We start from the raw sequence: 16,623 nt of genomic DNA on the forward strand, positions 1-16,623 counted from the left end.
CTGGGAAGCCGCAGCTCCTGCTGAGCCGCCCTCCCCACACTTGGGAGCCCCTGAGAATAGCTTTCTGCGGTTCTCAACTCCAGCCCCTCCTCTCCCCCACCGCCCCCTCCCCGCGAGCTAATAAGCCCGGCCGCGGCGGCAGTGCCAGCTCGGCTGGAAAAGCTTTAACCGCTTCGTGCCCGGGAGGCGGACTGCCAAAGGCAGACGGCGCGCGCCCCCGGGGCGCGGGCAGCCCTGGAGGCCTGCCGGGCGGGGCGTCCAGGCCCCAGGCTCTGAGCAGCACGCAGCAGGCGCCCAATTAACCTTGAACTTTGACCTCCGACTACTAAACCGCCAAGTCCGGCTGCTTCTGCAGCTAAATCGGGGCTTGGCGACAGCGAAGGGGCATGGGGGGACAGGGAGGTGTGTCAGTCGCGGATACCTAAGGGAGAGGGAGGGGATGACGGGTCGGGACCACGTGGAGGGTGTGACTGGGCCGGCGAGGCTCCTTGCTGCACCCGCTAAAGCCTGGGCCAAGGTCACGGAGGGGCTGAAAACTGTCCTGAGATCCAAGGGCGTCCACTTCCGGCGGAGCCTTTAGCGATCGAGGGCTCCCGTCTTGCAAGATGGGAAACTGAGGCCCGGAGGAGGCTAGCCGTCTCCGGGTTCCTGCCGAAGACCTTAGGGACCCAGCCCGCCCACCCCCGCCCGAGACCCTCAGCTCCAGCACGGGGGTTTCTGCTGGTGTAAGGCCGGGGAGGGGACATGAGGGTCAAAGGTGAGGGGGTTGTGGGGAGAGAAGGAACGCGAGCTGGGCGAGGTCCCCGCCAGCCCCGCCCACTCCTCGCGGGCCCGGCATTACCTCATCGCGGCGCGCGCCCATTGGCTGGTTCCCCCGGAGGCCGGCCCAATGCGGCGGAGCCGGTTAACCCCTCCCGCCCCGCGGGCTGGGCCCTGGCCCTGCCACCTGTCCCCGCGGCCCCACGCGGCCTTCAGGCGCCCAAGGGCCACGGAGTTCAGGAAGGGTAACGTGGGGGCAGGCCCGGGCCCTAGGGCTCAGTGATCAGAGCGCAAGGCGCACAGCATGGCTTGGGCCCCTGCCCCGCTACAGGCTGTGTGACCTTGGGCAACCGGCCTCACCTCGCTGAACCTCTTCTGCTTGTTTTCTCAGCTGTGAAAAGAAGCGAGTGATGTAACTCCTGCCCTTCCTAATTCCTTTCCCAGTACTTGCCAAGTGCTGGGCACACGTGGGCTCCGCGTTCCACATTGCCTCCTCGCCGCAAGAGGTACAGTTACGATTACGGGTTTTCAGAAGTGGAAAACCAGCTCAGAGCCGCGAAGACGCCTCCCAAGGTCACACAGCAAGAAAGTCACAGGGCTGGGATTTGACCTCAAGTCTGTGTGCGTTCTGAGCCAGCCTCCTACCCAATGCAAGATGCTGCTTCGACTGGGAGGTGCCACTTCTCACATCCTAGCCAGTTAGACCACCGCACGCCCCTGTGGCCAAAAACATCAGCCACAAGCTAGACCGCCAGGGCCTCCAGGGAGGGAAGGCTTCCTGGAGGTGAACAAAGGCAGAAGGACTGGAGGAAGCATTGTGGGGTCAGGATGCTGGGAGGGAAGCCTGGAAGTTCCCCAGGAGTCAGCCTCCTGGTCAAGGTCAGCCACTGGATGCCTAGACGGGGCCCAGGGAGGCTGATCCTCTCTGGGCAGTACCTGGGAGAGGGGTGGGGGGGCAGGAGTACAAACAGAGCCCCACATACCTCAGGTCTAAGTATTTACAAGTTATAAATCAAGCTAAGAAACTGCTAAATAAAATATGTTCCATCCTCCTTCCTTGACAAATACACCTTCTTGAGGACAAATACACCTGGGAGGGTGAGTTTGTGTTTAGAAGTCTCAGACTCCTGGGGTCCATGCTAGAAGAAGCAGAGTGGGGCGAGTCAGCCCTGGCCAACAGCTGCTCGCCCGGCCTGCCTTTTCGTTCAGCCCCACGTTTCATCTTTTTCTGCGGGGGGCTTTGTGCGCTCAGGCATGGCCGCCCCAGCCCGCGTGCGTAAATTCCGTCCACACCCCTGGCAAACAGCCACCTCTTGGCCACCTCTAGAGCCCAGGAATGTCCGAATGGCCAGCTCAGACCATCCTCGGGAGGGTGGACCCAGGAAGTAGGCTGGGGGCCACTGAGCAGGAAATTCCAGGATCCCAGGTGCCCAGATGATGGATCCACGTGGGCATGTCTCCTTAATCACAAGGATTCCTTGCCCCACGAGGAAGGGCTTATTGAGAGAAGGGCTTATTGAGAGAAGCTCCCTAAAGCCTGGAGCTGAAGTCTGAGGGAGCTGTCAAGGTCCCTGGGTGCTGCTGTAGCTGGAGTGGCCCAAGCTGGGTGCAAGGTCTTTCCCACCCCTTGAACTTAAACTCTGGACCGTCACTTCCAGCCCATGCGCCAGGACCCCGGCCGGATCCCAAGTCCATCCTGGATCCCTCCTCCCCAACCACTAGCTCGATACTTACCCAGACCCCAGGCGTCCGCTCCCTTCATCCTGCACCCACAGCCCCTGCCCCTGTCCGGGTGGGGCTCCCAGTCTCTCTCTGCCCCCCTCCGCGTCCTGCGGGCCCTCTAGGTCAAGCCAGTGGGATGACTGGCCCGCTCTGCCTGTCCCTTCTCTTCACCTTTGATCCTGAGCTCCAGCCATGTGGACCCTCTCTCCAGGCGGGACAGCTTTCTGTCCTTCCTGCCCCCGGTCTTCAGGCATGTTCCTCCCTCTGCCCAGGACGGTGCCTTCTGCCCCTCATCTGGCCAACCTCGGGTTTCAGGTGTGTTTCCCGGCTAGACTGGCAGCATTAGCAGGGACAGGCTCGGTCTTCAGTGTTGGCAGAGCGCCTCGTCCGGAGTAGGTGACACTGAAGGCTCATTGGGCCTTCAGTGGGTCTGTACCGCACTAGAAACCAGGAGACTGACAACGACAGAGGGCAGTTCACATCTATTGCATGCTAACTGTATACCGGCCTGCTTTTTTCTTAAATGTTTATTGATCTATTTTGAAGGAGAGAGAGAGAGAGAGCAGAGGAGGGGCAGAGAGAGAGAGAGAAGAGAGAGAGAATCTCTCAAGCAGGCTCTGTGCTGTCCGTGCAGAGCCCAACATGGGGCTTGATCCCATGAACCACGAGATCACGACCGGAGCTGAAACCAAGAGGCAGATGCTTAACCGCCTTGAGCTGCCCAGGCGCCCCACCAACCCCCGTTTTTAAGCATAGTAGGTGTGTTCGTTCACTTATTTCTTGTGACGACGGCCTGTGAAGTAGGAACTAAGATTCTCTCCATTCTACAGAGGGAGGACACCGAGGCAGGTGGGGTTCAGAGACTTAGGCTTACAGCTGGCAAGAACCCAGGAAGTTGAGTTCCAAATCTAGCCCCCAGCCAGTTCCCAAATCCAGTTCTCATCTAGCCCCAGCTGAGTTAATACCTTGCTGTGGGTCCCTGGGCCAGTGTCTCCACCTCGCTGAGCTGAAGCTTTTCTGTGTGTGCAACACAGGGTTGCCAAAGTGGTGATCCCTGGGGTCCCTTCCCGTTGTGACATCCTGGGGTCTCCGGGCCCTTCCTGGGAAGTTCCCCTGATGATCTGCCCTCGGCTGAGCACCTGCTCTCAGCATCCCGCCCCATGGCTCACATCAAGGCTCCCTGTGGAGGTCCTGTGGGTAACGCACAGGAGTTGGGTGTGAGTTAGGCAAGGTGGGTGCCGGACAAACTCGTTTCTCTGCTGACAACACAAAAGCAGGGGGCAACCTGGTGGGTAAGAGGTCGGGCTTTGGGCTCAGAGGAGTGTAAATTCCGGCTCTTCCACAGAGAAGCTGCATGGGACGTCCCCCTCCCAGCCTCAGTTTCTTTTTCTTTCGTGCGTCACCTGAGTTGTGGAAGCCTCGTGGGGCGGTTGGAATATCTCATAGCGCCTGGCCCACATCAGTGAGGGTGGTCAGTACTTAGAAGCTGTGCTCCACTTTCCTTTTTTTGTTTTTCTTAAGTTTATTTATTTTGAGAGAGCGCGCGCGTGCAAGCGGAGGAGAGGAAGGGAGAGAGAGGATCCTGAGCAGCCTCTGCTCTGACAGCGCAGAGCCCGGGGCAGGGCTTGAACTCACAAACTGGGCATCGCGACCAGAGCCGAAACCAAGAGTTGGATGCTTAACCAACTGGGCCACCCAGGCCCCCTGTCAATTTTCCTTTTTTAATCAGGGGGTCCCAGCAGGCAAGAGTCAGGGCCCGTGGCTCCCCCAAGTAAACTGACCTTGTGGTTCTAGAACCATCTCCACTGGAAACATTCCACCCCAGAGAGGCGGGAGCCCTGAGTACCCAGCTGGGTAACCAGACTGTCCCCTGGTGGCATTGTCATCACAGTCAGCTGGCCCTGGGCCTCCACCTCATGGGGACTGCTCATACCCCCCAAGGCTGGGCTGCCGGGCACCGGGGCTCACGCAGAGACTAGAGGGGTAGGGGGCCTGAGCAGGGCAGTCAGGGGCCAAGGGCGCTTGGAGCAGAGTCAGACCTGGGTCCCCACATCAAGAACTTTACACACATCATCTCGAGGACCCTTCCCAACAGGCTTGTGGGGTGTGCACCCTTTATACGAGGGAGGCCACGCCATGGAGGCTCAGAGAGGGACAGTGACTTGCCCCAAATCACACAGCCAGAAGGAGGAGTCTGGACCTTGCTCATGATTACTCTGCCCCCTGCTTCTGACAAAGGTGTTCCAAACACATTCGTAGAAAGGATAAGTGAACTAAGGAGCGTTCCGGAAGGGGCGCCTGGGTGGCTCGGTCATTGGGCGTCTGACCGGATGTCGGCTGGGATCGTGATCTCACAGGTTCGTGGGATCAAGCCCTGCTTCGCATCCGGCTCTGCCCTGACAAGGGTGGAGCCTGCTTGGGATTCTGTCTCTCCCTCTCTCCCGCTGCCCCTCCTCCTCCCCCCTGCTCAGAATAAATAAACAAGACATTAAACAGAAAGAAAGAAAGAAAGAAAGAAAGAAAGAAAGAAAGAAAGAAAGAAAGCAAGCAACGTTCTGGAAGAAACCCTAGGACACCCACGTGGGCCCATGTACAGAAATGTTTGTCAGTGAGCATGGGTGCCCCCTTCTTTCCCATCCCAGCACGCCCCTCCCCCCTGCTGTCGCTGTGGGGCCTTTATTCACGGGCTTCTCGTAGCCTGTTGACTCTGCTAGACTCTAAGCCCCTGTTCCGCTCCTCACCTTGTAGCCCGCACACGATTCCGGGCCAGCACACGGAAGGTTCCCGTGAATGAAAGCACTCCAGCTTTCATTACGCCTGGCCAGCCCCCTCCCCGCCCTGGCCTCGGTTCCTCCATCTGTGTGTGCCATCCCGGGTCTGGGTCTGAGCTCAGGTGAGCTGCTGGGTTCCGAGGGAGGGCCCCCAACACCTCCCCCCAAGGGGCAGTGAGGGCGAGGTGGGCATGTGTGGGGGGTAGGACAACTCATCTCGGGCCCCCTCCCACGAATAGGTCCGCCTTGATGGAAGCAGGCAAATCCGCCCCTCCCCCCTGCCGCTCACGCACCTTCCTTATTCTCCTGGTTCCCGTCACCCAGTCACCCACTGGGAGAGGCTCGCTCTCCTTCCCTACAAGTGGCTCCCAACCCAACAGGATCAGACAGCCAGGGTGGTTCTCTGCCGGATGGAGGAGGAGATTTGAGGCTCCAGCCCAGCTCCCCTGGGGGAGCCCAACTGTCCTCCAGAAAGGCTCAGCCTGGAGAGGGATTGCTGACCTTGGCGGGGGCGGGGGGGGGGGGGCAGCACTTGGAACAGAAAACACCTGCTATGTGTAAACAGACACCCCACTTCCGGGGCTCGGCACAGGGTGCCTCCGGGACCCGGTCTGCGGGAAGGGCGTAAACAGGACACTCACCCGAGGAAGGGGCTCGCCTAGGGGTTGAACTGCACCCACCAAAGCTCAGTTCGCCCACAAATTCGGCCCAGCAGGACCCCGATGGCGGTGCGAATGACAGTTTCTGAGTTTCTGCAAGGTGCTTTCTGTGTCACCCCATTTTACAAATGGGAACGTTGAGGCCCGAGACAGCAGCGACTTTAAGGCCACAGTCCTTCCTCTCCAGTAGCTGTCGTCTGGGTGGGAGGGGAGCTGACCAAAGCCCAGATAAGTATGACCTGTGGGTAAGGGGGCAGGGCCAGGAGCAGCTCTATAAGGGGTGAGGACAGCACCCCCTGCGGAAACGGCATGTGGGCTCATTTGCGAGGGCCTTGATGGAGGTGGGACTGTGACCCACCAATGTGACCATGGGAGGGGGTGTGGGGGGGTCAAAATTAGAGGCTGTAGGATCCCAGACGAGGGGCACCGATGCAGCCTTGATGCATGTTGTATGGTCTCTATGTGAATGTGTGTGTGTGTGTGTGTGTGTGCGTGTGTGTGTGCTGATGTGTGGTGTGGTCTGTGGGCGGGGGAGGGGGAGGGGTGCGTGCTGGTGTGTGTGTATGTTGTGGGTCGGTGGTAACTGGGACACTCCCTGGGAGGTGGGCTAAGGAGGGCTGGAGGCGACGTTCGCCAGGAAAATGGGAGAAGGGCGAGAGTTCGGGGCAGAGGGGAGGGGACAGCGGGTGCAAAGGCCTCGGGCCGGAAGAGGCAGCCTGGAGCATCACGGGAGTTTCACCAAGACAGACGCGGAGTGCAGGTGGGAGTTGCATTTGGGGGAGAGCACGCAGCCCACAGCCATGCACCTGAGGTTACAGACCTGAGCCTCAGCCCCGCTCAGCCCCTGGGAGCAGTGGCCAAAACGTTCTTTAGTGTTCATCCATGAATTGGGTCCCAAGCTCACGCGCCAAAGGCCCCAGAGCGAGCCTAAGAATGGCCGATGTTTTCAAGGCGCCCGGGTGGCTCAGTCAGGGAAGCATCTGCCTCTTGATTTCAGCTCAGGTCATGAGCTCACAGTTCGTGGGTTCAAGCCCGGCATCAGGCTCCGTGCTGACATCGCGGACCCTGCTTGAGATTCTCTCTCCCTCTCTCTCTCTGCCCCTCCCTGACTCGTGCACACGCGCGCTCTCTTTCTTCTGTCTCCAAATAAATAAGCATTAAAACCAAAAGAATTGCCAATGTTTGGGGCACAGGGCTCAGTGTTTAGCACCACCGGCCTGAGAGCACAGAAGAGGGAACACGGAAGGGGGGCACGGAGAGCGGGGATTTGAACCTAGGTGACCTGACTCCAAAATGACTTCTTCACCTGCCTTCGAGGGTGATCAGAATCTTAATCGTTCCGGAACAGCCATCCCATGGTCTTCGTACCGCAACGTGGCTTTCCTCATTTCATCTCCCGTTTATAGGTTCCACAGGGTTAATATTCTAGATTATCACGCCACCTGCCTTGGGCGTGAGAAAGCTAGCCAGAGTCCCACTGGCCTGGCTGGGACTCAAGCCCCTCCAAGTCCTGCCCGGGGAACTGCCCTCATAGGATGAGGCCAGACTTTCTCAGCCAGGACGCCAAGCAGCAAGAACTGGGAACCAGGGGCCCAGGAAGCCAGCTGCGCTGCCCACCTGCTGCGTGACCTTGGCAGAGTCCCTTTCCCTCTCTGGGCCTGGGTTCATCCAGCTGCACAAGTCACTCTTGAAGTCTAAGAAGATCTATCTGCTCATTGGCAGATGAGGAAACTGAGCTTCGGAGAGCTCAAAGGACCTGCCCGGGATCCGGGGATCCGCATAAGGTGACACCGGGGTTTACACCGCCACCCCAGGCTGTGCCCTTCATCGCGGCCCCGGGACTGACGTCCACGCCCCCAGCGGCCCGCAGCACCCGGCTGACGGGGTGGAGGAGGGGGGCCCACGCGGTTCCAGGCCCCGCCAGCCTGACGTCAGGCCGGGGCCAGCGGGGCCTAGCTCTGCACAAACAGACGGCGCGGCCCGGGGCCGGGGGCGGCTATGACTCAGGGCCCCGAGACCGGCCGGGAAGCGGAAAGTTTTGTGCAGATGACATCACCGGGCCGCGAGGGCGGGAGGGGGCCGGCTCCGGGAAAAGGCGGCCTGGCGGGCAGCCCGGGCTCGGGCAGAGCGCGGAGGGGCGCCGCGGGCGGGGGCGGGCCGGGGGGGGGGGGAAGGGACGCCGGGAACCACGGGCCCCCAGCCCCGAACCCCGAACCCCGGCCCCGCAGCCGGATCCCGCGTTCGCCAGCGAGAAACGGGCTCCACCCGCCTGCGAGGGCGCCGCGCTCCCCAGCGCTCCGGAGGCAGCCGCATCCGTCCTGCTGCGTCCCTGCATTTTAATTACCGCCGCATTAATATTCATGAGCCGGGACTCGAGGGGGACCGCGGGCTGTCATTTCCCTCGCCCGCGCACCCCCCCTCCCAGCCCGCACCCCTCTTTCTCCGGCTGAGTCGTGGGTTTTGTTCCTTCCCGCTCGCAGCCCCTCCCGCACCAACAGTTGGTGCACAGCAGATTTGGGGGGGGGGTAGTGAGTGTGAGCATGAGTGTGAGCAGGTGTGCGTGCCTGGGCAAGCGCCAGGGTGCAGGGTGGGGGGCTGAGTGAGTGTGGGATGTGCCTGCGAGGCCCGTGTGTGAATGTGTGTGCGTCTGCCTGTGTGTGTCTGCTTGTGTGAACGCGGTCGTGCCTGGCATGAGCATGTGCCTGTGTGTGGGTGCGTCCGGGTGCACACTTACGTGCCTGCAAACGTGGGCCTGGGTGCGCTCTGCACGTGAGCGTGTGCGCGTGTAGATACGCGCAGCATACTCGCTCCTTGCGGGCAAACCCAGGGGCCGGGCGCTGGGGGAGACAGCGGCTTGTGTAGGTCCGGCCTGGGCTTGGGGAGGGGTCATGTGACCTTCCCAGCAAACACGTGCAGCAGCCCCCTTTGCAGATGGGGCCACTGAGGCAAATGGTCGTGGAGGTGGAGCTCTGAAATGTCTGAGCCCAGAGCCCCTTTCTTTCATGACCTCAGCAGGCTGCCTCCTGGGGAGCTGCGTGGGGAGGTCCCCCGTGGGGTGATGTGGGGGTACCTGAGAGCTCCTCGGGGCCCCAGGCACTGCCCAGGCCCAGGGAGCAGAAGGGGTGTTTCATCAGGAGCATGGCTCACTGTCTGCATCCCTCCCAAGTGGGGCCGCTTTTCTATGGCTCTCCCATTCCGCAGCCCCGCCCCGGCCTCTCCCACCCCCAAAGCCTGTCCCAGCCATCTTGCACACGCTCCCTGGACGCATGAGGTCTTGCTTTATAAGGGGACAGACAGACAGACGGACAGACTTAAGGCTCTTGGCCCCTCTTCCCTGGGCTGGAGTCAGGCATTCGTTCACGCTTTCATTTGTTCGTCAACATATGCTTCCGTGCCTACTATGTAGTTTTACGTGCCTACTATGCGTCTGCATTGTTCCCGGCACTGGGGATTCTCAGAGTTTACGAGGGGCCCGCACCACTCTGTTCCCAATTCTAGTCAACTCTTCCTGGGGTGGAAGGGTCTCTGGGCTCTGAGAGGGGGCTTTTCATCTGTGTGCGCATGCTCATGTGGGGTGGGGGTCTAGGGACACCTGTGCACAAAAGACAGCTTCCCACCCCCAGCCTTGCCACAGAGATGCCAGGAGGGCTGGGCAGGCAAGGGTTGTGTCTTCTCCGGGCCGGTGCCTCTCTCTCCATCTGAACTTGGCCTTCTCCAGCCTCTAAGCCAAATAGTCTCAGGGGCTGCTCGATCTGCCTTCCCCTGGACGGAGCCCAGGCCGTGCTCCCTCTCACGTCCACCCTGCCCCAGTCCTGCCCTTCTGAACACCCAGAACAAGCTGATTGCTCCCTCCTCTCTGTCACTGGGGGCTGGGCTGGAACTTTCCTCCCAACCATGTCTCCTGAGCCCTTTCTCTTCTCCTGGGGGCGGGGGGGGGGGGCTCTACAGGAACAGAACGCAGGTGGGGGGACTGTAGGGGAATCTGGGGTTCTCTGGGGAGGAAGGAATGGTTTCACTGGGTTTTGCGGGTGGGGTTTTGCGGGTGGAGTAGGAGATTGCTCTGAGAGGGGGAGGCAGGAATCCCAGGCAGAGGGAATGGCTCAGAGGGGTGACTGGAGCCCCTAGTCGCAGGCCCGAGGCACAAAATCTAGGGATATCCGAGAGATGGATTTTCTCCCGAAGAGCCTGTGGCAGTACAGCCTCGTGGTAGGGACTCTCAGGTGACCCCACCCCATAAAAATCCCACTCCCCCTTCACTGTGAGAGCCGGGGAGGGGGGTGAGCCACTGAGCCCCCATCTCCCCCTCTGTTAAATGGAGAGAGCAACACATAAAAAAAAAATTTTTTTTAACGTTTATTTACTTTTGAGAGACTGAGAGAGACAGAGCACGAGCAGGGGAGGGGCAGACAGAGAGGGAGACACAGAATCTGAAGCGGGTTCTGAGCTGTCAGCACAGAGGCCGAAGCAGGGCTCGAACCTACAAGCCATGAGATCATGACCTGAGCCGAAGTCGGACGCTTCGCCGACTGAGCCACCAGGCGCCCCCTTTTTTTTTTTTTTTTTCTGCTGGAGTATATTCAGATGAAGAGACACTGTCTGTAAAGCAACTAGCACAGTGCCTGATGCTGCTACAGGGCACCGAAAGCCTGTCCTCAAGGACACAGGAGGCCCCTGGGATAACTGTCCCATTTAGTACAGAGAAAGACTGAAATATCAGCCTGTGCCCCACGGCCCAGCCGGTGCGGAGGAGGGTAAGGACAGATTTCCGGGAGGGGTAGGGACAGGCTGAAGCCACCATCAGTCAGGCCAGGAGAAGGCTCTAGGTAAGAGGAGGGTCCCAACCCCTCTCCTCCGCGGCCCCACCTACCAGACCGCCCATCACTCAAACAGCCGGAGAGCCAGCAGTCAGAGAGGCGGCTGCCCTCCAATCCTGGCTCATTCCTGCTGCAGCTTCCCACATCTCCTTGCCTCCCAGCACCCTTCTTCCTTTTGAAAGTGTCTTTGTGGGGGGGGGGGGGGGGGCGGGGGGAATAGTTATACCTGTACGAGGCAAAAAAAAAAAAAATGTTTTTAAAGGAAGCACCGGAAAAGTTTGTGCAATGCAGCCTGACCCAGCACATCTAGTTTCTTTTGTGTATGTTTCCAGGACATTTCACTGCCTACAGAATTATCTTTCGAAAACTCCCAGAGAATGATGTCCACCCCTGCTCAAGACCTTTGAGGGCTCCCCACTTCCCCCCACCCCCAGCAAAGGTCTAAGGCCTTTGCAGCCCAGCCCCAGCCTCAGCAACGCCCCTCCTGCTTCTCTCCCCGTTGCCCTCCGTGCCCCTGAGTGGGTTACATCTTCTCAGACAGCCGTGACTTTGCCCTTGCTGCGCCAGCTCTGTGCCCTCCGCAAAAATCTCTCTGTGTGGCTCAAGACCAGCTTTCCCCGTTCCCTGCCCGCTGTGGCTCCTCCCTCAGCTCCCTCCCTCACCATCCCCCATGCCAACCCTCATGACTCTCCTGGTGCCCCCACAGCACTGGAGACGTTTATATGCTGGTGCTTTACTTTACTTTTTTTTTTATGCTTATTTATTTTTGAGAGAGGGAGAGAGCAGGGGAGGGGCAGAGAGAGAGCGGGGAGAGAGAATACCAAGCAGACTCCAAACTGCCAGTGCAGAGCCTGACATGGGACTCGAACTCACAAACCGCGAGATCATGACCTGAGCTGAAACCAAGAGTCAGACGCTTAACCACTGAACCCACTGAGCGGTCCAGGCGCCCCTACGCTGGTGTTTTTCACATTTAACTTTCAGGAGGGTCTCGCTGGAGTCTTGTGTCTACACTCAATTATGAGCTTCTGGGAGGCCAGACCAGGCATCCTTGATTTTTATCACCACCCACCTCAATGGTTTTCCACATAGTAGGTGCTTGAAATGTTTTATTTTAAAAAAACATTTAACTTGCTTTTCCTTAGGGACGCAGCCAGCAGATCAGGATTTGAATCACTTCCTAGCTGTGTGTCCTTGAGAAAGCGAATCGACCTCTCCGAGCCTCAGTTATTTCATCTGGAAAACAAAGTTGGTTAATAATACAAGCTCCCTCCAAGAGTCACTGTGAAATAACAGAGCAGTTGACATGTTCTACTCGTTCCTACCCATGAGCGTTACAGTCTTGTCTTAGTCTCATCAGACTTGTCACCTATCCAAGGTCACCTATCTTGGATTGGGGGCAGTGCGGGCACTTGACCCCCATTTCCTCCCCCCTCCAATGGGGTTACACAGCCCTATGAGCAAAGCAAGGGTCCGGCTGTCTGCCAGGTCTCTTGTGGGTTCTCCAGGCCACTCAGGACAGGGATCCCCCAGCCCCTACAACCCCGTTGAGAGCCCCCATCCATCCTGGCTGGGGGCCTCTGCTCCTCCTGGTGGCCAAGGAATCAGCCGAGTGGGCCGTTCGGAGGCCTGGTGGCCCCCACCAGTGGGACAGTCACTAGAGCAAACAGTCCCCACTGACCCCAGGGGACCATGGGATTTTTGCCTGTGCCAGAGCAGGCTCTGTAGGGCTGGAGCTGGAGGCCAGGCCAGGCAACCCCCCCCGCCCCCCCCCCCCCGGGGCTGGGGTGCTTCCAGGGTCTCGTAGAACATCTCAGGGTCCCTCCCTAGCCCTGGCCCTGCAGTGCCTGCCCAGCTGCTTCTCTGAGCCGCACCCAAACTCTTCCAGGCTCTGCCAGGGAGACTGGAAATTTCTGCTCCACAGCGTCTCTGGGATGATTTCGACACTCTGGCTCTGTGGGGGGCGGGGAGGAGAAGCCAGGCGGCTCCACAGGCTCAGTTTTCTCAAGCTCTGCTGGGGTGGGGGGCAGGGGGGGGGCGCCTAGCTGGGCCTTGACCCTCCGAATCATAACAAACAACCAGCTCCAGCAACAGTGACCACGTATCGAGCGCTTGCTGTGTGCCAGGCCCTGTGCTAAGACTCTCATAGCCTCATGGAACCTTCCAGAACCCTGGCCAGGCTGGCACAATTACTACCCCATCTCACAGATGAGCAAGAAGGGCTCAGAGTGGTGAAGGCGCAGCCCCAGGCCACAGAGTCCGGAGCTGCAGCCAGGCGGGTGACATTCCAGAGCCCGGGAGCAGAGAGATCTAGGTCACTAACTGGCTGGGGGCTGGAAAAGCTGGAAGGGGCCAGGTGGTGGTGGGGGGGGGCCTAAATGTTGGGGGTCCCTAAAGGAAACTGCAGTACACAGAGGGTAACTGGTCTAGGGGAAGGCATGCTTCGAACTGGGGTCTCTGTTAGCATGTAGGAGTGTCTTCCTGGGGGTACACCGGGTCCCCCTGGAGATCTCAAGGGGTCCGAAACGTTTCTCTATTCCTGGTCCTGCTAAGCTAGTAACTCCAGACACCTCTCACCGCCCCCCCCCACACTCTTCCTCTTCCCCCCTCCCCGCCCCCCCTGCGACTGTCTGGCTCTGAGAGGTCAGATGGACAGGCATGTTTAGCGCCCTGGCGGGGCCCCTGGCAAAGCGCCCTGGTCAAATTCAGCCCAATGGCTAGGGTGCCTCTACTGTGTGCCTGGCCCTGAGCCCCCAGGCCCAATGTCAAACCGGGGAAATGGGAGGGGGGGGGGACGGTGAATGGAGAATCTCAGCTCTCGGGCAATAGAGTGGAGGACTGAATCAGATACTCTAGGGGGCGGCTGAGCGCCCCGCGGCAGTGATGACCCTCCCTGGGCTCAGGTCCCCCCACCCCTCCCCCCGCCATTAAACGAACACACCGAACACCCCGTCCCTTCCCTCCGGGTCAGCCGAGGGCTCAATGAGCTCCTGGGGAACAACGCTGGGGGCCAGAGGCGGCCACCCCGGGCCTGGCTCCCGGTTCCCGCGTGTCCCCCGCCCCCCAACTCCCGGCCATCCCGGGCCGGCGCTGGTTCCCCGCCCTGGGCCCGGCCGCCTAGGGCCACGCGTGCTGGGCGCGGCGGCGGCGCGGGCCCAGGCGCCCAGTTCAGCGGAAAGGAATGTCTTGCTCGGCGGGGGAGGCCGCGGCCCCCGAGGCCGTGTAAACCCCGCCGCCCTCCCCGGGCCTCATTTATTGCGGCCCTAAAGCCCGGCTCGTTCCGCCAGCCGGGCCGCTCGCCGGGTCCGCGGATGACTCACCCCCGCCCCCTCGCCGCCGACTCCCGCGCCCCGCCCGGCCGCCACCCCCAGACCCTCACCCCGCGCTCGCCCCGAGCCCGGCGGGGTCCCCGCGTCGGGGGGCGCGCGCCCCGCCCCCACGCCGCCGCGGCGCGCCCTCCCCGCTCCCGCTCCTCCCTCCCCTCCCCGCCCCCTCCCCGCGCCGCCCGCCCGCCCGCCCGCCCGCTCGCTCCCTCCCCTCCCCCCCTCCCCCCCTCCATAACTCAAAAGCTTGTCAAGCTGGTTCCAGACTCCTGGCGCCGGGCTCCGCTCCAGGAAAGAAAAAAAGGAAAAAGAAAAAGGGAAAAAGCCGGCGCGAGGGAGCGAGAGGGAGAGAGAAAGGCCCGCGGAGCGAAACTGTGCGCCGCTTGCGCGCCCAGCACCGCGGTCCCCGTCCCCTCCCCCGCTCCCCTCCCCCTCCCCTAACCCTAACGGGGAACCCGGCACCCCGGGGCCGAGGGCGCGCGCGCGCGCGGCGCAGATCAATTATTTATGGGCGAATCAATTATTTAGCTGCCCCGGAAAGGGGAGGGTGGCGGGGGAGGAGGCGGCTGCCGAGACCACCCCGCCGGAGGTCGCGGCCCTCCCGCTGGGCCTCGGGGGTCAGGAGGCGTCCCCACGCCGGGGGTCCTGTTCGAGAAGGCTGCCTCAGAGTGGGCTCCGGGAGGAGCGCGGGGGAACCTGCAGAAGCGGGACAGAGGGCTCAGAGACCTAGTTAGGCCGCGGAGGGGGGTGTGGGGGAGGGTGGCGGGAAAGAGCTGGCTGGGGCAGGGGGTGGCGTGGGAATAGCCTGGCCTGCGAATTCTTTCCTTCCTTCCTTCCTTCCTTCCCATCTTTATTGCGAGCCCTCTGCTGCCACCGAGCCCACAGAGAGAGCCCTGGTAGGAGAGGGTTAACAACTGGAATTTGGAGTTCGAGCTGGGTCCAGATCCTTCTGTGTATTGTATTCGCCCCTGCTGTGTCCTCTCAAGCAAGAGACGTGCCCTCTCTGAACCTCCACTTCCTCTTGGGCGGGATGGAAAGGAGGGCTGGAAGGAGGTGATGCGAGGATTCGAGGATTCGGGGAGATGGGCACCTGGGCAGGGCCTGGCACAGAGTTGGGGGGGGGGGTGGGAGGTGGCTCCTGTCCCCAACATGCTCAGGCCCCGGTATCCTACCCCAACTGTGGGTTCTGGATAACCTGTATCCTCTCCTGGTTTAGGACATTTGAAGGTCATTATCAAAACCATGCCAACCCCAAGGCCTCTGCCCAGGGCCCTCACCTCTGGCTGGCTTCTCACCAGCCTGGCCCTTCAAAGGCTGGTGCATATGGCAGCCAGAGGGGTGGGCCAGAGGCTCAGTCTAATACCCTTCCCCTTCCCTACCCTTCCCTTCCCTCTTCTGCAGCTCTCTCCCTCCTCCGTGTCCTCCATTCTGTTTCCAGCCTATTCTCTGCCTCCAGTCCGGGGCGGGAGAGGTTTGCAGTCCTGAGGCCATGGGGGCAAGGGGCAAGGGCAGAGCAGCCTTTGCTTCCAGACCAGCCTGTGCCCCTCCCTCCCAAGACCTTCATGCCCCAAGGCTCCAGCCTGGGAGACTTTCTGTCTCGTGATAACAACCACACAGTGCCAGGAGGTAGGTCTCATCTGACCTTTTAAATTCCCACAGCTGTCCCTACTCATTCCAGAACTGAGGCTCCCCACCTGACCCCCTTGAGCTCCCTGGGGGCAGGGGCCGGTTCTGCCTGGTTTGGCTTCTCATTTCCGGGTCTCGGCTCCTGGTACCCGCACAGGATAGACAACGTGCACGTAGCTGGACTGTCTGTTCCCAGCTTGGGAAGAGGGGCAGCAGGGGCAGTGGAGAGAGGATGTTCAACTGCACGTTCCTGGGCTTCTCCAGACCTCCTAAATCAGGCTCTCTGAGCACACGGCCTGGGACTCTGCATTTTACAGCCCCCTCGGGTAAAGTAAAGCTGAGTCAAGTTTGACACTCACTGACTCAGGGACCAGAAAGGGCAAAATGTTGCATCGGGACCAAGCCCCTCTCACGAAAGAGATTCATCCCTCCCTAATTCTAGCTTTTACCAGCGTATCAAGCTCATCTTCCAGCTAAGAGCCAATTGTTTCAAACACTTATTAAAGACCTACTGTATGCGTGGGGCTGGCTCTGAGGCTCCAGATAGTTGACCTCATTGGACACTCAAAAAAAAGAAAAAAAAAAAAGCCCTAAGAGGTCGCGACAATTATTATCCCCCATTTTACAGGTGGAGAAACTGAGGCCTAGGGAGACCAAGTGATTTGCAGAGGGAAATAAGAACGATGGAAATAGAATAGGAACGTAGTCCGCAGGACCAGTGACCTCAGGAGTAGAGCTCGCAAGGGGCTTGTGAGAACATCCAGAGATGAGAGGTTTTTAAAAAAAAATTCTTTTTAATGTTTATTTATTTTTGAGAGAGAGGGAGAGACAGCGCGAGTAGGGGAGGGGCAGAGAGAGAGGGAGACACAGAATCCGAGGCAGGCTCCGGGCTCCGAGCTGTCAGCACAGAGCCTGATGGGCGGCTTAAACCCACGAACCGCGAGATCAT

General features: G+C 60.2%; 1 long non-coding RNA gene across 2 annotated transcripts; it reads right to left on the reverse strand.

Annotated features, from left to right (window-relative positions):
• Positions 1–11,817: 11,817 nt before the first annotated feature.
• Positions 11,818–14,769, reverse strand: LOC131491220 (uncharacterized). Of its 2 annotated transcripts, none has more exons than XR_009251363.1 (2): positions 14,288–14,769; positions 11,818–11,961 (listed from the first exon to the last, which is right to left on the reverse strand). It is a non-coding gene; the product is annotated as an uncharacterized LOC131491220 (long non-coding RNA). The 2 variants fall into 2 exon arrangements; XR_009251364.1 differs by lacking the exon at positions 14,288–14,769 and adding an exon at positions 14,105–14,176.
• Positions 14,770–16,623: the final 1,854 nt, after the last annotated feature.

The sequence above is a fragment of the Neofelis nebulosa genome, chromosome 12 (assembly GCF_028018385.1).
Source record: "Neofelis nebulosa isolate mNeoNeb1 chromosome 12, mNeoNeb1.pri, whole genome shotgun sequence".
Lineage (NCBI taxonomy): Eukaryota > Metazoa > Chordata > Mammalia > Carnivora > Felidae > Neofelis > Neofelis nebulosa.